Source organism: Quercus suber, unplaced genomic scaffold, assembly GCF_002906115.3.
Source record: "Quercus suber isolate HL8 unplaced genomic scaffold, Cork oak 2.0 scaffold_981, whole genome shotgun sequence".
Taxonomy (NCBI): Eukaryota; Viridiplantae; Streptophyta; class Magnoliopsida; order Fagales; family Fagaceae; genus Quercus; species Quercus suber.
Window position 1 is genome coordinate 1 of NW_027070396.1, and position 17,567 is coordinate 17,567.

The 17,567-nt window shown below is 34.7% G+C and overlaps 1 long non-coding RNA gene across 2 annotated transcripts; it reads right to left on the minus strand.

The window, feature by feature from the left end:
- Nucleotides 1–10,608: 10,608 nt before the first annotated feature.
- Nucleotides 10,609–14,027, minus strand: LOC136065458 (uncharacterized). 2 transcript variants are annotated; one of them, XR_010627083.1, is made up of 4 exons: nucleotides 13,708–14,027; nucleotides 12,649–12,792; nucleotides 12,033–12,095; nucleotides 10,609–10,847 (listed from the first exon to the last, which is right to left on the minus strand). It is a non-coding gene; the product is annotated as an uncharacterized LOC136065458 (long non-coding RNA). The 2 variants fall into 2 exon arrangements; XR_010627082.1 differs by having other exon boundaries at nucleotides 10,609–10,825; nucleotides 13,708–14,026.
- Nucleotides 14,028–17,567: the final 3,540 nt, after the last annotated feature.

A 17,567-nucleotide genomic window follows, 5' to 3' on the forward strand; every position in this document is an offset into this window, starting at 1 on the left:
AACTCCTAATAAACATTGCCTAAAAAAATAAAATCACTCTCCTATTAATTTTCAAATTATTTTATCAACTTATAAATTAGATTTTCAAAATAAAAATTATATATATAAGTAAAGACATAGGCTTCTTTTTCTTTTTTTTGGCTATAAAATAGAATGAATCACTAAATCCAAAAAAGCCATATCGCGACACTCGAAGCACATGTGATGAGGCTAGTCTATACTATTATTTAAAAGGCTTCCCCTGTTTGGATTCTTCATTTTTTAGTTCAAAAATGCCACTACACCCCTATGTTTAAATAGAGACAAAACTAAAGGACAATTCAGTAAAAAATGCAACTCTAACTCCCACTAAAACATTGCCTAAAAATAGGACCACTCTCCTATTAATTTTCAAATTAATTTATTCACTTATAAATTAAGTTTTCAAAATAAAAATTATATATAAAAATAAAAAAACACAGTTTTTTTTCTACAAAATGGACCACTAACAGCAACAAAAAAAGGACTCATCACACTCGTGAAGCGCGTGTGATGAGGCTAGTGTATATAATGGATGATAATGTTTGATATAAACTTTTTGTGAGTTAGTGTTTAGGGTTGATAGGTAACAATTTCATATTTGACCGGCTTAACTTGAAATCAATACAAAATGTACTAATTCACATAGATAAATATTAATTCCATCAATAAATATTTGAATTTTAAGCTTTGTTTGGTTTTTTGCAAAATAGTTTTCGGAAAGTATTTTCAGCATTGCTATATTCATATATATTTACATGGTTATTGTAACTCTGATGCTATTTTATACAAATTTGGCTACACTAACGTGGGTCATTTTTTAGACTAAAGGACAATCCGGTAAAAATGCAACTCTAACTCCCACTAAAACATTGCCTTAAAAATAGGACCACTCTCCTATTAATTTCAAATTAATTTATTCACTTATAAATTAAATTTTCAAAATAAAAATTATATATATAAAATAAAAAAACAACAGTTTTTTTTTCTACAAAATAGGAGCCACTAACAACAACAAAAGACTCATCACACGCACTTTGCGCGTGTGATGAGGCTAGGTATATATAATGGATGACAATGTTTGATACAAAACTTTTTTGTGAGTTAGTGTTTAGGGTGTGATAGGTAACAATTTCATATTTGACCGGCTTAACTTGAAATCATACAAAATATACTAATTCATATAGATAAATATTAATTCCATCAATAAAATTTTTGAATTTTTAAGCTTTGTTTGTATTTTTGCAAAATAGTTTTCGGAAAGTATTTTCAGCATTTTTGCTATATTCATATATATTTACATGGTTATTGTAACTCTGATGCTATTTTACACAAATTTGGCTACACTAACGTGGGTCATTTTTTGGGTTAAATATGCAAAACTGACCTCTTATGCTATCATCAGAAGCGGATGCCATAGGTTGAAACTCTCTAAAAAATAAGTTATCATCAGAAGTGGACGTCATATGTTGAAACTTTCTTAAAATAAAAAAATTTAATTTCTCTTTCCATCCCTTTTGGTGTACTAGTCCTATATGGAAATCTTAGAGGCGTTATAAGTTAAAACTCTCTTAAAAAAATTTAAAAAAAAAATTTAAAAAAAAAAAAAAAAAAAAACTTATCTAATTTCTCTTTTCATCCACTTCTGGTGTCCTAGCCCTATACGGGAATCTTAGACCTTTTATCAATACCAAAAAGCTCTCTAGTCTTGACATAAAATTAAAGCTCCCTCCGAACAAACTTGAAACACATCCCTTCTAACCTCAATCTCATCAGCAAGCTTAGTAACTCCCAAAACAAGCTAGTATAAAGTATAAACACATTTAAAGACGTAGTGTGTTTGGAGGCATGGAAACCTTCATTCCCTCTTAATGTTAAATGGGTGGAGAAAGACACCTTCATGTTATGTTTCCAGCATGAAGTCGACCTTCCATAAAACTTTCACCTTTGTGACTACGTCCATGGTCCATCAGAGAATGTCACCTCATCCTCAAGAGATGGAGGTTCGAGCTCACTTGGCAAGAGTTTTAGTTCTCTACATCCACTTTCTAGACTCAAGTCCATGGCCTCCCTACACTCAAGAAATCTATGGAGAACCTCAGAAAAATAGTTCTAAAGTTAGGTCGACCTTGGCATAGATTTCACCTTCTCTAATTTTCAGGTAGACCTTGCAATATCAAACCCTCTAGCCAACCTTCAGGAACTCCCATCTGAGGAGCATAGCAAATGAGGCTAGTATATTGTTAAATGGGAATGTAAAATAAATAAGGTGTTGTAAATGAGTATTATTTTAGTAGGCTCTATTTAGATGTTTACTTATGGTGTGTGTTAGATACCGCTTATATTTGCTAAAATTGAAAACTTATTGTTAAAACATTGTAGTAAAATAATTTGTAAATGTGTGAATAGTGTTGTAGGACTCAAAATTTACCTAAAAATCTATGTTTTGTTGAGTTTGGTAGTCTGTGAACAATACCCATGAGACCCACTAAAAAAACCCAAATGCACGGATTGAACAAAATGCCCAATCCAAACTCACGCTTAGTTGCACTATATTTGTAGTAGGCCAATTAAATAGGACTCTTCATGTCCCTTTTTCCTTAATTTCAACACTATTATTAGTATTCAAATTAATTAAGATATATTGCAAAAACAATTTAGGGACAAAAACATATTTTTAAAATATCTAACCCACTATTAACGTGTGCCAAAAAAGATTTGGCATAACTTTTGCACATGTTCTTATCTTCTGCATAATTACTTAGAAAAATGGTTTATTTTTTTCTCTTTCTAATCCATATAGCTCTTATAAAAAAAAATATATATATATATATATTATATATATATGCTCTTTTCACGTTTTGCAAGTATGCTAACAATCTCTTTTTATTTTCTCTCTCTTTTTGTATCATTTTTTTAAATATTCATAGTCAAGAGTACAACATCAGTTAGCAACTTTACATAAATAAAAGGCAATAATGGTAGCTACACAACAATCCCAACTAAAAAACGAAAATCCTCTGCTATGATAAAGCATGTAGCTTGGATATTTCACTTGGTGTTGAAATATTAGTAACACCCAACTCTCTCTGCTAGCTATAGTATTTGAGCAAGTAGTCCTAATTTCAAACCTTGTCAGTGACCTACTACTAGCAAAATCATTTGCTTTCTTAAGACTCTTATCAGCCATTCTAAACCATATTCCTTCCATTTGCCAGCCTATGTTGACTAAGCCATCTAGGAACCCTTGTGTTCTGATATAAGGCCTCTACTTAAGCATTACCTAGAAGAATAATAATCTTTATAAATCCTTTGTTTCTTACTGTTCCAGAGCTTTAACAGCCAGACAATTAATTGCCACCTTGTCCAAAGTTTCCCAACTATGGCAGCCAGCTATGATCCCTTTGCCTTTTTTGATCTCTGCAAATAAAACCTGACCCTTCCAATCTTTTATTCGTTGATCTTCAATCAAACACTAAAGAATACATTGCCAACTTATACATTCATCGAAGCCTTAATGCAATATTTGGCTTCAATTCCAGAATTTGAAACAAACCCACATGAGCAAACACAAAGAAAACAGTATTAAAAAAGTGAAATTGAATCCGAAAACAAAAACACATAAAATAAACCAAAAAAAATCATGGAAGTGAAGCTGAATCACCTAAGTTAAAGTCGTTTTTTGGGGAATGGGGACCAACATTGTTTAGCAAGGGGGGCGGTGGGGGCGATTGCTAAGTTGCACCAAAGGCTGAGGTCGAATACACTAGAGGTGAGAGCTTGGTGGCTTGGGCACATGAATAGGCAGCATAGTTGGTGTTAAATCCTAGACCACTAGTACAAGTGGGAGTGGGCTTGGGCTATTACATTGGGCTAATATGTTTAATATATCTCTAACACCCTCCCTCAAACTCAAGGCGGAAGCTCAATGAAGGCTTGAGGTTAGATAAGCATGAGAAGATCACTTGGAGATGCCTTGAAGAATGCCTTCGAAGAAGCCACAATGAAGAATGTGCCAGTTGACCAATTTTGAGCTTCAAATGAAGAAACAGAGTCCAAAATCGGAATCTACGTGAAAAACTGAGCAAGATAAGGCCTTTCGGAAATTTTAACTTTTGGTCAAAGGTAAACTCAAAAAGTCAAAATCAACAAAAGTCAAAGTCAACTGTCCAGGATCAAATTCAACGAATACATGGTCCAGGTCGGTTCTGGGTTTCCGGGTTGGGTCATGAATCGGGCAATAGAGCCGCTGACGTCATCCTATGATGTGTCACTGACGTGGCTTAGGGCGTGCGTGGCATGCTGATGTGGAATGATGACGTCACCTGATGACATCAGCATGAGTTCTTCCGCATGTGGAAGGCGCGTAACGGAGCGTACCAGCGTGTGGTGGCGAGAAAGATACACAGGCGGCGCGTGTAACGTCGTTTGATTACCAAATTCTCAGGCCAAGTAGATCGGGGGACGACGAGGCCTTCTTGGCGGCGCGTGTGGCTGAGATTCGAGCTGGGAGTTGAGAAACTTCGGCGGCGCGTGTGAGAGTTCCAGGAGCCGTTGTCCGCGAGTGGTGGAGCGTGCGGCTGCCGTTGGAGGTCGGGTTCTTAGGTTTTCGTCGCGATATGCCATGGAGCACGTCTGTCTTGTTGGTTTCATCAGGCGAAGGCTTGATGTGCACAGATCTGATAGAGAGAGACATGGATTGCTTGGGCTTGAGGATCTGGACACAGCAGTGAGCCATGGCGGCTGCGAGATGCCGTGGAGTCTAAATCTAGTAGACAAGCATGTGTGACTTCTAATGGTGGTGTGCACGTGAGAATCTTCTTTACTTGCTAGAGATGTTTGTTTGATGCAAGAACGAAGTTTGGCTCTGATACCATGTTAAACCCTAGACCACTAGTACAAGTGGGATTGGGCTTGGGCCTATTACAGTAGGCTAATATGTTTAATATATCTCTAATTGGGAAGCGTAAACATTCATGTGCTCGTGAGTTTCTAAACCACATCCTTGAAGTCGTTCTTGTGATATTGTAAACTACGACTGGTGGTTGAAGTTGTTATTGTTGTGCACTTGTGCTTGTTGAATTTATGGTGGTTGTGTTGTTGGGGAATTGGATTAGGATTAGGATTGGGATAGGGATTTTAAGTTTTGATTTGGGGTTTGATCAAAAACCCTAACCCTAATGAAGGCTGAGTGAGAGGGAGAGAAAAGAGAAAAAAGAAAAGAGAGCATTTTTTTTTTGGTTCAGACCAAAGAGAGGAGAGAGTGATCTAATGAAAAAAATAATAATAATGAAGAGAGGAATTAATTTAATGGGTCTGGAGAGAGAGGTTTTGGGGAAAAAGAGTCGTTGGAATGGTTGTGGCCACAATTTTTTGTTTTTGTTTTTTTTTTATAAAAACAAACCCAGTTTTGGTCATTAGTAGCTAAAGGGCTGTTTGGTTTTAAAAAAACCATCACTCATCACTCTTCACTTAATTTCATCACTCATCACTTATCACTTAAAATAGCACAATTCCCTGAACCCTGCACGTTTGGCCACTGTTTTCAATTGCTCATCACTCAAATATTTTTACTTTTTGTGGAACCTATACCTGAGCACTTGGTTAGAGACACCTTGACCATACATGATTTTTGTTAGCCTACCCGCCTCACCCTCATTCCCCACCATTTTCTTCACTTCTCATTTCCCCTTCACCCTTTCAACCCTGTTACACTCCCAAAATACAAACCCGAACCCAGCTAAAATAGAAGAAGCTCAAATGCCGATCTCCATCGTCACTAGGGCTGCTTGACCCATCTCTTCGACGTGTAACGTCTCAGTAATCTCCTGAGTAATTAAACCTTTCCTAGGCCTGCTTAAACACCCAAACCCCAATCCCACCTCATCTTCCTCAAAACCCAAATAACAAAAACCTACAATACTTGGTAAGGGCAATAAACCTATTAAAATGCGGATTCCCCAAAATTAAAAAAGACTCGGAATTCCTTTTCCAAACATTTGAAGATTGAAGATTCAGCTTCAACCACAATAACAAAAACAACAACAACAACATTAACAACAGCAACAACAACAACAAAAGAATGTTTCATATATTGTTGTTGTCTTTTGGTTTTCCATTACCAAATTTGCAATATTTGGACCAACAAACAATCTTTTAGATCTTTTCTTTTAATTTTATTTTTTCATTATACAATTTCTCTTCTTCTTCTTCTTATAAATGGCAACGACGGCGATATTTTCGTCGCTACGGAGGCAGAGATCGCCATTGTTGGAAGCATTCTTAGCTCCGGTTGATTTAACGACGTTGCTTTGGTTCAAACCTTAGCGACGATCTTTAACGACCTCGTATCGAAATTCTCCGACAAGTGTTTCAATTTCCAGCGCAAGAACTTGCGCTCTCTCATCAGAAAAATCGAGGCGTTTCTCGTCCTCTTAGATTATCTCAAGGACTCGACCTCAACGACAAAAGCAACCTCAGCTTTGGCTTCAGCTTCATCGACTTTGTCTTCAACAGCTTTGCTCTGTTTCAAAGAGCTTTACTTGCTTCATTACCGCTCGAAGATACTCCTCCATTACTTAGCCAAATCGAGTAAGTTATGGCTTTTGCTTCAAAACCATTCAATTTCAGGCCATTTCCATGACCTGAATCAAGAAATTTCAACCCTTTTGATGTTTTTCCATTGAAAGATGTTGTCGAATTGAGTGACGATGTTAGGGAACATGTTGAGTTGTTGCAGAGACAACTGAGAAAGAGGTCGAGGGGAGATCGATGCCTTTGGCGCGTGAAGAACTGCGTGATCATGACCTAGTGGCGCGGGTTGTCTGAGCTCCGATTGGTGATTGTGTCAAGGGAGTTAATACCGTACCGGAGGCTATACCATTTTGGCTAGCGGTATGATATATTTCGGATACTGATCAATACCGGTGTACCGTTTCGGGTTTACCGCTATTTTTATATATATAAATAAATATATATATATATATATATATATATATATATATATATATATATATATATATATATGTATGTATGTATGTATGTATGTGTGTGTGTGTGTGTGTATTATAATAAATATAAAAGTTTACCATAAAACATTTCCTCAATTCAGAACTAATCATTCATGGTTTTAGACTTTAGTATCACTTAAAAAGAAAAAAAAAATACACAATATAAAAAATAGAAAGCTTAAAAGTTACCATTGCATACTAAGAAAACAAACAATACTAACAAGTTAATGCAAGTAAGTTACCATTATGCCCTAACGAAAATTCAAAAATTACAAAACTTAAAAAAAAAAAAAAAATTTTATACCGACTAATACGCACGGTACCAGCCAATATTACCCAAAATTGGCCGGTATGGCCGGTACGGCTAGTATTTAAACCGGTACGAAACGTTGATATTTCGATATCGGTATACATACTGGTATGGTACATATCAGCCAGTACCAATACGGTATTGACTACCTTGGATTGCGTGTGTGAGGAGGTGAGGGCAAGCAGAGGCTACTAAGGACTTGTGGTGGTACTAGTATGAAGATGGAAGTGATCTGCTTTACCAATGTGAAGAGAGCCGTTAAAGAGAGCTATCAAAAGACGCGCCTGGTGTGACTTTGCTCTGACTGTGGATCCCATGCATGTGTGTTTTTTTACCAAAATGCCATGGAAACTTAGTTTTAATAACTTGAAAACACCTAAAATGTGTTTTCAGTTTCCATAACTCATCACTCAAAAATCAGAGAATTGAGTGATGGAAACAAAAACTGAAAACACATCCAAACAAACTACTCAGCCGTGGGACTTACAAATTTTGAGTTATGGGTGATGGAAAACAACAAATCCAAACAGCCCCTAAGGCTTGTTGCAATTCCTAGTATATATTTAAGACTTTTGGAAGTGAAGGTAAGTGCGGCAAATAAAAATTAAAAATATTGCTTTGAGACTTTTTGAGAGAGAGAGGCCTTTAATTTAGTGCAAAAAATGTGTGAACAATATTCCATCAACAGTAAGCAATCAACATTCGCCACAGATAAGAAAAAGTGTAAATAAAATATCAAGGCATGCTTTTTTATTAATTTTATTGTTATAGTTTAATTATTTTTGTAATCAATATGAAGCTGGTGATATGCCATAAACAACAACATTCCGCTTGCTAGCCTTCGCAAAGATTGGAATATGTTTTAGTAAAATGGGAATATTTATCACTCATTAATTTTCAAATATGCACTAGCCCAAAATAAATACACTTTGTCACCTTCAGATATGCATGGCTTGCTATATACTTTTAGAAAATTCTTAAGTACTCTTAGAGTATAGTGAAAGGGCAAGACTTAGGTACAGTACTTAGGTGCTGTTTCGTAGGTTCCCCTCTTAAGTTTCTGTCATGTGGATTTTTTCTTATAGGAAAGAAGTGTATTTTTTAGTTAAGTAGTCCTATGGCTAAATTTTAAGAAGGGAATCTAAGGAACAATACCTAAGGTCTATACATAAGTTTTATCCATAGTGAAATGGTGTTTCATACTCTTATATTCATGGTGGACCCCACCATGAATTTAATAAATAGACCACACCGTGAATGTGAGAGAATGGAGCACCATTCTTCATCCTCTAGGAGTACTTAAGAATTATTTTATATTTTCGCTATTATTTTTTGCTCCATATTAAGCAAGCGTAGGGAATACACAACCTTATATTATTTATGGACAAAACTTAGGTACAGTATTTTAGTTGCCGTTCTTTAAATTCCCCTTTTAAGATTTAGTCATGTGACTACTTAACTAAAAAATACACTTCCAACCCATGAAAAAAAATCCATATGGCATAATCTTAAGATGATAAGTATCTAAGGAACAGTACCTAAGTTCTGTACCTAAGTCTTGCCCATTATTTATATAGTCTTTTTATATATGGTAAGTACAACATTGTATTGTTCAGCTGAAATATTAAAAGGAGCGGGGTATACCTCTCCAAAAAAGAAAAGAAAAAAAGGAGAGAGTAAAAGAACATGATTACCATGTTATTCATTTAATAGCTTTCTATAGAAATAAAATACAATCATTCTCAAATTTTTTTTTTTTGAAAATGGATCGAGTGGTATTCAATTAATCAGCAAAAGAAGAGTCCAAATACAAAGCCTCAAGGGCAGGGGGGTTGTTCTTCCAACCATACATGGTCCTCATTTAAGTGTCTTGCAAACCGGGCCAAAGAATGGGCAACACTATTATCACTACGTCTAACACAACTAGCTGATAAACTTTGAAACCTCATAGCCAAGCAGCGAGCATCCTCATATATATTTCCTAGCATTGAATTTTCAAGACTAGTAGCTGTCAAACCCCTCATTACTGTTGCAATATCTCCCTCAACAATCACTTATTGGAAGATTGCCCCAACAACAAATTCCAATGCTTTCTGACATGCCAGTAACTCCGCTTCTTCACTATTAGAAATTGGAGGACCTTTAGCTAACAGCGCTACCATCACTTCCCCCATATTGTTCCTTATAACTGCGCCAAAGCCCGACGACTCCATATCCATGAAGATTGCCGCATCGAAGTTTAGCTTGTACACTGTTCCTAAAGGTGGGCACCACGACTACATTGCTTCCCGAGTTGTGTATATAGCCAACTGATCCTATGATTCTTTAAACTCATCCATCAACTTGGTTGCCCGAATGTTCAGCCTCGATGGATCCTTGACTTTCCCTCCATGCAACACCTTATTTCTTTGGTTCCAAATTAACTAGCATTGGACCCAAAATAGCTCGAACTCTTCCTCGGACAATTTGTGGAGCAAGTGTTCTATCAGCTGCATAAAATCTGCCTGCTCCATGCCCCCTTTCTGCAGTCTACAATGACATCCTGCCCACACATCTTGTGTTGCTCCACACTCCCAAAGCACGTGAAGAACTGATTCTGGGGCTTGGTTACATCACTCACAGTAGTCCTCTTGAACCACTTTCCTACGAAACAGGTTCTCACATGTAGGCAGAATATCTTGGCAAGCTTTCCACGCGAGCCTGTGACAATGCGACTACCTACTGGTATGTGGATCTGATGTCAGCAACAATAAGGAGTGGTGGAAAAATGAGACTATGAGAGTAGTGAGATTGAGAGAGAGAAATCAAATGGGTAATGGGAACTTGTAATTGTTTTGTTTTGTGCATAATTTTCTATTTAGACTGGAATTTTGATTTCTTTGTAGTTTATTTTGGGTTTTCTAAAGGTTTTTGATGTTATTCTTGGAGTAATTGCTTTTGTTTAGACCGGAGGATTTTCTTATTATCCTTGGATCAATATGCAAAAGGCAAAAGGATGTCGTAGTTTTTTTTTTTTTTTTTGGGTTTTCATGGGGTTAATATGTAAATATTTTGGAGGAGGAGTGTCACGCCCCAAACCCGATACCCGGATTTGTGACCATGACCGGCATGCTAATATCAAACTTAAACCTGATATTAACAAGAATCAACTTAACTTTTACAAAACTTTCAGAAAAGCTTTTACAAAAGCTTCCCTCTTTATTTTCATTCTTGTTTCTTTACTTAAATGATATAACTTTTCACTTGACATTCAGAGCATTTACACTGTACTTAAAGAATAACATAATCCACAAATTACTCAAAATCTAAATTCCACATAATACATCTCTTAATGCTTTAAGGTATACACTTTCATTAGATCCTAAAATACACAATGCTACAAATCTAAACATCATATTGCTAATTTAGGATCTATACATATAAAACTAAAGCCAGCTCCTTCTAGAACTCGACTAAGACTCCCTCTGCTCCAAAATAAACCTGCTAACTGAAAGAGTGGAAGGAGTGAGCTACACAGCTCAGTAAAGGTAAGATATATGAGAATTTAATAAGGATGCATGTAAATCAATTCATTTCATTTAATAATATTCGGATAGGAGAACATCTTTTCATGCATAGTATCTTATACTATGTATAATAATAACTTGTACGCTCTTCGTAGGAAAATAATTGTTTTCCTTTTTCTTATTAGGTTAATATTACCAAAACCTTTCAGATTGAATTTCTTTCATTTCTTACATAGTCACCATATGTATATTCTCATTACAAAATAATCATTTTAACTTAAATCAGATAATCGGCAACTTTGTATTAAACTAGAAATATCTTGACCCAATAAGGAAATCTTTCTTTATAAACATTTTCCCGAAAAATATTATAACTTTTATAGTCATAAAATTTTACATTTCATAAAGAACATGTATCTGATAACTTTTAAACATAACTTGTACTTTCATCAGAAGTTTTATCTTTATAGCATAACAAAACTTCAGAAACTTTTATCTTTAATGAACAACTTTTCTTTTCATCAGAAACTTCTTCTTGCCATGAGAGCTTTTTCTTTTCACAATGCATTTAAACAAAATAATTCCCTCATGATTAATAACATAACATAATTGTTCATAACATATTGGTTAGTCCATATCTGATAAGTCTGTACAGAGAATGTCTCATCATATTTGGGTGCCCCCGTGTGCATGATACTATCCTCTTTGGGAGTCCTGCTGGCACATCCCCTCAAGGTTTTGTTCCTCCCCGCCGTCCGTACACATTGGGGAGAAGGCCTTATTTAGATTAGAGTTACGAGCAACTCCATTTCTTTTACTTTAAATGGCCAAACAGATAACATTTTTCCATGGAAAACCAGTAATTAACCTCTACTGACCGAGTTCAGATCACCAGAGGGCATAACCCAAAAACATTTCCATACTTATACATTATACTGAAATTTTTTATTTTGCATAAAATTCCATAATAATAGCATATCCATCTCATTTTTAAATATTATGTTCGTGATATAAATAATGACATCAATATGCTAAAATTATCATGTATATAAGCTTGCATAACTCATGAACATATATTTTACTTAAATCATGCTTATATGTAATATCTTTAATTAAAAGGTTTTAATGCATAATACTTTTTGAAATAATCTTTATACTTATCAAAAGCACATATCTCAAATCTCTTACCTAAAAGCAGAGGAGCTAAGAGCCTACAGTCAAATGAGCTTAGACTTGGGGAACTGGTAACACCTAAACCAAATATCAAAGCTTATCATTATCCATTACGCCTTATCATAAACTTACACATTCATCTCAAAACATATCTCTTATAATCAAGAAAATCCTAATCCCACCTCAAAGAGGTTCCCACAAACATATTATGCACACGTCAACAAATAATGTACCAACCTAAAGAAATGCCATCATTCTCATATTTATCTCATAACTTTAGAAGAGTCAGCTTGATTTCAAAGGGTACTTTGAGCTTAGGACAATAATGCATGCATAAATATGCATTGTTTTAAGCATTGTCATGTAACCATATACACTCTTAAGAAAACATACAACATGCTGAATAAAACAGCTTCATAAATACAACTGTCGAATAGTTTAAAACCCCTGTTAGGATTGCATCAATTGATAATGGTTGTAATTGTAATTGAGAATGGGGAAGGGAGGTACTGATTGTAATTGTTAGTAGTACAGCTGGCATTAGTTAGTTAGATATTTTAAAAGTTAGTTAGAGGGCAGGAAGGGTATAAAACCAATAGAGCTAGGTTGTACTGAGGCATTGACTAAGTACCATCATAATTCAGTTCTAGTTTCTTCCTTTATTCTTCTCTGTTCTCTTCTCTCTTCTTCTCTGGAGGACCAGCTGACCTCGAATCCAGCTAGAGACTCAAACTCCATTCTCTGTTCTTATCAACCCCTCCTTTGAGTACTAAACCTTGAATCAAGGTATATAAAATTTAGTTATGATCCAGACATACCAAATGATAAGCATATTAAATTATAGCTCAAAACATTCACCTTAGCTATAGAATTAAATCCTCAAAGTTAGGCATGTCCCTTATTGTTCACTGTTCTATTCCAGCCGCATATACTTTACTTATAAAATACAAATGGACTACCAATTCCCATCCAAACCTCATGCAATTTTATAGAGCAATTCTCCTGTATGTCCAGTATATACCATAAAAATTTCGTAGTCAAGGCATAAAACCATAATTTACTAAAAATCATACAATCCAACATACTCAAATCTGACCTGACAGAATTTCAAGCAATTTAGAAATTAAACCACTGTCTTTATATTGATCAAAATGCTGTGAGACCACTTCCATAACAACCATATGTGTCTTAGATTTCATAAAAAATAACCCTAGCATCCAAATTCACTGTATAAAATTTAATACATAATTTATCATGCATAAACACAGAATCTGTCATAGTGACAGCTTTGCAACATTTTCTTGTAAATTCACAAACAATTATCAAACAATGGTATTTTCATATGGGGATTTTTATGCACTCATTAAACATGTTATAAAACACTTATATACAGTCATTTAATCATTTAGAGCAAAATTACATACAACCAAAAATCCCAGCGGTAACATCAATAGTACTCATCCTAACTTTTTCTCACTTCCTTAATCATACACAATCCTTAATTAGTAAAAACCCTAAGCTACCTGCATATATATATATATATATATATATAGACTTACAAGCTTCCCAATTTTACAAACCACAAAAACCAACTTCTCACAATCATATTAGAGAAACATAGAAGTGAAATTAAAGCAAAGCATACCACCATTAGCATACCCATGATAAGATGAGATTTTTATTTACTTACCCACAACTTTGAAGCTGAAATCTTAGGGCTAAACTTTTAATTTCTTCCTTAGAGTGAGGTATATGATTTCAATGAGCGAGGGAGGGAAAAGTTGAGAGTTTTCTTTCTTTGAGGTTGGACCCGTAGGTGTGAGAGGTAGAGCTTGAGAGAGTCTTTGAGGTTTCTAATTTTCTTTGAGAGAGTAGAAAGAAGAATGAGGTGGAGCTTTTGTCTTCCTTTTGATGTGTGAACCCATGGACTTGAGGGAAGACTTAAGAGAGCTTCCTAGCTCTTTCCTTAAAAGAGAAAAGAGAGAAAAGTGAGGTGAGACTTTTCTTATATTTTTTTCTTGGAACCGTAGGAATAGAGAGGGAGAGAGCTTGGAAATTCTAGTTACCTTAAATAGTCAAAGAAGAGATTAGGTGGAATTTGGTGATTGCATGGCCAAGTCTTGGTCTTTAAAGTTTGTCATCATGCATGAAACTTTGGCATTATGTGTGTTGAATTTCCATTGGTTGCATGGGTGTGTGGAATTTCAACCATAATATCTCATGCATCATACATAGTTAAAACACCAACAATATATATATATATATATATATATCTCATAACTTAACCACTTAATATAGTTTTGCACATACTAAGTATATATTTATAATACAAATAGCCATTTCAATTATTTATAATCTTTACCATTCTTATCCAAAAGCATTATAAAATAATATATTTATTAAATACTTTTATATTAATTATAGAAATAAAATGGCTTAAAATAATAATTAATCACTTAAACACATAGGTTAATTATAAAATTGGATCGGGGTGTTACAAGGAGGCCAAAGAAATATATTTTTTAGGGGAAATTTTAAAATTTTTAGTTAAATATATTTACAATGCTGTATTTTTTTTTTTTCAAAATTTGGGAGTGGGTGGGGCATGGCTCCCCTCGGCCTTGACGTGGGTTTGTCTCTGTTTGAAACTATACCTTGACATGAGTGAATTATGCACTCCAAATGAACAGAACATCTTACATATAGCATGTAAATATGGGAAAGCCGAAGTGGTTGCATACATGTTGAGAAGGCAAAATGTGGAGTCTTTAATCAATCAGAAAGATCGGGATGGAAACATACCGTCAAAGTAGCCATTAAGTGTCCGTTTGGCTTGGACTGAAAAGTTGAAACACGCGTTTGCGTTTCAGCATTTTTTTTTTTTCACGGGTTTCAGTAATTTTTTTACTGTTTATGTACTGTTGCGACTACTGATCAATGAACAGTAGCCGCAATAGTTGACTTTTCAGCACAAATTTTACTATTTATGGACTCACAAATTTCACTTTTCAGCAACTTTTTCATTAAAAATGTGTCTCATGGTATTATTTACATATTTACAAATTATTTGCTACAGTGTTTTTCAGTTTTCAGTTTTCAATTTTCAGTTTTCAGTTGTATCCAAACGGACCCTAAGTACAAGCTTCCTATGATTGTTTCTGCTTTGACATGGGACAAAATAGTCAATTTGACTTTAAAGCAAAAGCATCCTATTTTGTTGCAGTTTCATGTTTGTCATTACAATATATTGCAAAATAATACATTGCAATAAGCTATTTGTTTGAAATTTTCATTGCAATAGATTATACAAATAATTTTATCAATTTATTGCAATAATTTATTCATTTTTAAGTTATTTGCAACAAGTTTTCTTAATGTAATAAGATATTAAAGTCTCTATTGTGACTGAAAATTATAAGTTATTATAACTAAATATTGTTGATGCAATAATTTAAGACTTTTAAGTTACTTGCAGGTATGACCACCCTAAAACAGTGACTTGTGCATATAGAAAGAATAGGGAAAAAACGAGTGTCCCCTAAAAAAACATGCATGATGGGTTGTGAATTATGACAATGAGCTATTTTAGTCATGGTTTGGGAGTCACCACCAATGGGAATTCCACATTGATGCCTCTCATCTTTTACATCAACATTTCTTTATTCTCTATTCGTTTATTGTTCTTCACTGGTATAAAATTTTGCTATATAAATGAGTACATTGGTTTGGTTTTGATCACAAACAAAACCCTTGAAAACAAAAACATTATAAACTAATAGGTTTCGTGTTTTTCCGCTAGATTGCGATGTACTGATGAAGGATACTCTACTGATAAAATATGTCGTTTCGGCATTGGTTAGGTTATGCTATATAATACTCCATTTTTCTATTTGGTACAATAATACTATGGGTTTACCTCAAAAAAAAAAAAAAAAAAAAAAAAAAAAAAAAAAAAAAACTACGGGTGGGAATGTTTGACATGACCCATTAAATCTACACTCATTTTTGAGTTAGTATTTAGTGTAAATGGGTTCTCGTGCCAAAACTAGTCCACCTGATAAAACATGGTGAATAAATAGGTAAATTTTGTGTTGAGCGGCTTAACTTGAAATCAACATAAGATGACCTTTTCAACTGGACTTATTTCCAATAGTCATACAATTGGACTTGTTTCTAACAGACATGTTAGTCTATTTAACATTGATTCCAAAGTTTTCCGTCTATTTAACATTGATTCCAAAGTTTTCCTTTTTAGTTATCTTGGTATTTAGGCCATTGTCTCATTTGACAAGTATCTTGGATTTCCTTTAGGGCATATTAGCTCTAATCGCAATTGGTTTAGTTTTCTAATATAATGTCCAGACTAAACTTGTTGGCTAGAAGGCTAATTTTCTCTATTTTGCCGGAAGACCAATTTTGATCCAATCTGTGATGTCTGCCTTGCCAATTTATGTGATGCAAGGAGTTGCTTTACAGTGCATCTTTGTAAGAAATTAGATGAATTAAACATCGATGGTACCTCCTCAGGTAATTCAGGGAAAGCTTGGAGAGGGGTCTCATTAGGGACTCACTTAGTAGCTAGATCATGGGCTTTTCTAGAGCAATAAAGGTTTCTGCTAGCGTTGTTGTTGAGTTCTGGACATTAAGGGATGGTTCATTTGGCGATGAATTGTCTTAAAGTAGAGAAATATGAGAAAATTGTTGTTAATTTATTTGCCTCTTGATTCTCTTCAAATAATTCATTCTCGACTCTTTTGGATTATTGCAAGTGCCTACTAAAGAGGATCAATCATGTCTTCTTTGAGATTAAGAAATGTGCAGATGCTTTAGCATGGCAAGAGGATGTCTTCAATACAAGGATTTTGTAACCTTTAGTGTGCCTCCTTCTGCTGATATCTCTCTTTTGTTGCATCTTGATGCTACTGGAATGCATTCCATTAGAACTGTATGTAATGCTTCACTACCCGTAAGCTGTAGCTGCTTGAGTAATAAATTCGTATTTTTCAAAATAATGATAATAACAACATTTTAACATGCTCACCTAATGGTAAAATACCAGCAAAGCAAGCCCACAAAAATTCCATATGGTCTTTATTTGTGCATGAACCATAGTGCCAAACTCAGCCCACATTCTTCTCAAAAAAATCAAACAAAACCCTAGTTAAAGGCCCACAAAACCAAAACCCATAACTGAAAACCCTTAAAAAAAAGAAAAAACAAACAAAACCCTAGTCGAAGGCCCACAAAACAAAAAGGCCCATTAAAAAACACCTCACCAAACAAACCCTTCAAAGTTCAGACCCTCACGCCATAGATCTTTCTAGAAGCAAAAGTATCTCTCTAGACGCCTCTAGGACCACATTGAACCCCACATTCAGTCTTTCCAACTTTTTTGCTTTTTCAAAAACCAAAAAAACAAACAACAAAACAATACAACAAATTAAAAAAAGAAAAAGAAAAAGAAAAAAAAGTGAAACTAGAAAATTCCACACAAACCCCTCGCTCGGCCTCATAAATCTCGGTTCCTTATTTAAAGTTCTCTCGCTCTCT